Below are 4,381 nucleotides of genomic sequence, written 5' to 3' on the forward strand. Positions count from 1 at the left end.
ATGGTACAAGGCCTTATGGTTAACAAAGAACTACAGGTTTTTGAGGGTAGTTCTTGTGAAGGACAAATAAGTGTGCTGGAGAATGAACGACAAAGAACCAGCTAATCAAGAATTATTATTTCCTTGCCAGGGAATAATGAGGCGGGGTCGCAACCTGGGCCCAAAATAGTCATCCATAAACCCAATCTTTTCCCTTACAAGGATGACAAGAGGGTGCCATGGAGTTGTGACTGCAATATAACAATACCTGAGGAGGAGAGTATAGCTAGCGCAGACAGGGGCACGCAAAATGAAGGTTCCCATACACGAAATGGGAAACGTTATGACTGGGGGAACATCAGAGTGGAGCCCGCAAAGTAAAAGATGTCGAGGTTGAAAGGGAGAAGGAGACTGAAGTATCCATCAATGAGCCGGTAAAGGAAGAAGAATCTAAGGAGTTTCTAAAGTTCCTGAAACATAGAGAGTATAGCGTGGTCGAGCAGTTGCGCAAGCAGCCGGCACGCATATCAGTGTTAGCCCTACTCCTGAGTTCAGAGATGCATCGGGATGCGTTGTTAAAGGTGCTTAACGAAACATATGTCACCCATGACATATCCGTTAACAAGCTGGACCGGTTAGTAAACAACATCAGTGCTGACAATTTCATCTACTTCAATGATGATGAAATTCCACCCGGGGGCATAGGGTCAACCAAGGCCTTGCATATCACTACTCGGTGCAAGGGATACACGCTTCCAAGTGTACTTGTTGATAATGGGTCTGCTTTGAATGCCCTTCTATTATCCACATTAAACAGATTACCTATTGACAATTCACATATGAAGACATGTCACAATGTGGTGAGAGCCTTTGATAGAACTGAAAGGAAAGTGATGGGACGAATTGCTATCCCTCTAGAGATTGGACCGAAAACATATGAAGTTGATTTCTTGGTGATGGATATCAAGCCCTCCTATAATTGTTTGTTAGGGAGACCATGGATACACTCGGCAGGAGTGGTGCCCTCCTTACTACACCAAAAATTGAAGTTAGTGACAGATGGACGCTTAATAACCATCAATACGGAGGAGGACATCATAGCGGCAGTCACCAGCAAGGCCCCTTATGTTGAGGCCAATGAAGAGGCTATCGAGTGTTCTTTCCACTCTTTAGAAGTCATTAATGCCACCTTCATTTTGGAAGGAAGTGAGGTGCCAGTACCCAAAATGTCTAGAGCCACGAGGATGGCCTTGCAAATGATGATGGGAAAGGGAGTATTACCGGGAAAAGGGTTAGGAAGACAGTTAGAAGGAGGGGTTTAAATCCCAAAACTGATTGAGAAGAAGGACCACTTTGGCTTGGGCTTCAAGCCAGACCACAAGCACAAGAGGCAGGAAATAGAGAAGCGCCAAGCGAGAAGAAAGGCGCGTTTGAATAGAAGAGAAGTGGAGTGGGGACCGATGAAATTCGCACCTAAATCCAAAATCCTTTAAGTCAGGAGGATTACTGATAGAGAAAAGTCATCAAATTAATGCTGTACATAATAAGGGATCGGGGCAAGGAAACCTCGAGGGCATTCACCCTTACGAACCAGGGAGTTCTCTGAATAATTGGACCGCAGAAGACCTTCCTATAGTCTTTAGAAACTTTTTAGAGTAATTCTCAAAACATGTTTGTTACTCTAGGGCCTAGGAGTAGTAAGATTATGTTTGTGAAAAGAGGTTTATGTTTATCTATAATTATTTAAATAAAACATAACTTTTATCAATTTAAACGAGTACTGTTTCATTTTTGTCGACCAATATTCCTTTAAATTCTGGCAATTCTTATTCTTTTATTCATAGCACATAAACAATCATTCTTAGATTCATTTATTCTTTGTATATTCTTTCATACCCCCACAGGTCCCTAGATATCAATGATATGAGTGCTGATATTGCAGCTCCTAATTTCTCTGGCAAGCAAAACATGTGTTTAGAGGAACCTCAGGATTTTGAAGATGTTCAAGATTGTGACATTTCTCTCGATCTGTTAAGAATGGTAAAACAAGAGGAGAAACAAATCATGCCACATGAGAAAGAGGCAATAGAGAATATAACCCTAGAGGAAGGGAAAGAGTTAAAAATCGGAACCCTAATTAGCGAGGACACAAACATGGTCTGGTTGAGTTGCTTCGAGAGTTCAAAGATATGTTCGCCTGGTCATATCAGGATATGCCTGGATTGAGTACCGACATTGTGGTACATCGACTTCTGATAAGACAGGATTGTAAGCCAGTCCAACAGAAGTTGTGAAGAATGAGGCCAGATATCGTTTTGAAAATAAAGGATGAAGTTAAGAAGCAGTTCGATGCAGGATTCTTGCAAGAAGTGAAGTACTCTGAATAGGTAGCTAACATTGTGCCTGTTCCCAAGAAGGATGGGAAAGTACGAATGTGTGTTGATTACAGAGATCTGAACAAAGCAAGCCCAAAGGATAATTTTCCTTTACCACACATTGACATTTTGGTGGACAACACAGCAGGATATTCGTTGTTCTCCTTCATGGATGGTTTCTCAGGATAAAATCAGATAAAGATGCATCCAGAGGACATGGATAAAACCACATTCATAACCTTATGGGGTACTTTTTGCTACAAAGTAATGCCGTTTGGATTAAAGAACGCAGGGGCAATGTACCAAAGGGCCATGGTGAACTTGTTCCACGATATGATGCATAAGGATATTGAGGTATATGTTGATGATATGATTGCCAAGTCACGTACAGAAAAAGAACATATTAAAGAACACAGGGGCAACGTACCAAAGGGCCATGGTGAACTTGTTCCACGATATGATGCATAAGGATATTGAGGTATATGTTGATGATATGATTGCCAAGTCACGTATAGAAAAAGAACATATTGAGGTTTTGAGAAGATTGTTCTTGAGGTTGAGAAAATTTTAATTGAAGCTCAATCCAGCAAAGTGTACCTTTGGAGCTAGATCAGGAAAGTTATTAGGCTTCGTAGTCAGTGAAAAAGGAATTGAAGTCGACTCAGACAAGGTCAGAGCCATACGAGAGTTACCTCCACCACGTACTCAGAAGGAAGTTCGAGGATTCCTAGGAAGGTTGAATTACATTGCTGGGTTCATTTCACAACTAACCGAGAAATGTGATCCTATCTTTCGCCTCCTCAGAAAGCACAACCAAAGTACTTGGGATGAGGAATGCCAGAATGCTTTTGAAAAGGTCAAGCAGTATTTGTTAAATGCTCCGGTATTGTCTCCACCAAGCCTAGATAAACCGTTAATACTGTACTTGTCAGTGTTCAATAATTCTATGGGATGTGTGCTTGGCCAGCATGACGAATCAGGGAAAAAGGAGAAGGCAATTTATTATCTCAGTAAGAAATTCACTGACTGTGAGATGAGATATTCACCAATCGAAAAGTTGTGTTGTGCGCTGATTTGGACAACTCGGAGATTAAGATAGTATATGCTATACCATACCACTTGGTTCATCTTAAAACTTGATCCGTTGAAATACATGATGGAGTCAACGGCTCTAAATAGGAGAATGGCGAGATGGCAAATTTTGCTTTCAGAGTTTGATATAGTCTACATAAGTCAGAAGGCTATAAAAGGAAGTGCGGTAGCAGACTTCTTGGCCAGTAGGGCTCTAGGAGATTATGAGCCATTGAATTTTGATTTTCCAAATGAGGAGTTGATGTGTATAGCAATAACTGAAAATTCTTCTTGGAAGCTCAATTTTGATAGGGCTTCTAATGCAATCAGAAATGGAATTGGGGCAGTCTTGGTATCTCCGAATGGCGATCATTACCCTTTTACGTGCAAGTTGGATTTTGATTGCACGAATAATATGGCTGAGTATGAAGCATGCATAATGGGACTGCAAGCAGCTATAGAGCAAGGTATAAAAACTCTAGAAGTATATGGAGATTCGGCGTTGGTTTTTTATCAGCTTAGAGGTGAATGGGAGACAAGGGACCCTAAATTGCTTAGTTATAGAAAGGTAGTTTTGGGGTTACTTGAGGAATTTGATAGCATCACCTTCAATTATCTCCTATGAGAGGAAAAATAGATGGCAGATGCTTTAGCAACCTTGGCCTCAATGATCAAGGTGAATAAAGAAGAAGAAATGAAGCTGATTCAAATGAGTATTTACGAGGCTCCAGCTCATTGTTGTAATATTGAGAAGGAAGGAAATGACAATAACCCCTTATATCAAGATATATTGCGATACGTGAAAGATCGTAAATACCCTGAACAGGCTAGTGAAAATGATAAACGAACTTTGAGGAGGTTAGCTTGCGACTATGTTTTAGATGGAGATATCCTGTACAAAGGACGAAAAGACCAAGTACTTTTGAGATGTGTCGATGCTGTTGAAGCTAAGCTAA

The sequence above is a fragment of the Gossypium hirsutum genome, chromosome A12 (assembly GCF_007990345.1).
Source record: "Gossypium hirsutum isolate 1008001.06 chromosome A12, Gossypium_hirsutum_v2.1, whole genome shotgun sequence".
NCBI lineage: Eukaryota > Viridiplantae > Streptophyta > Magnoliopsida > Malvales > Malvaceae > Gossypium > Gossypium hirsutum.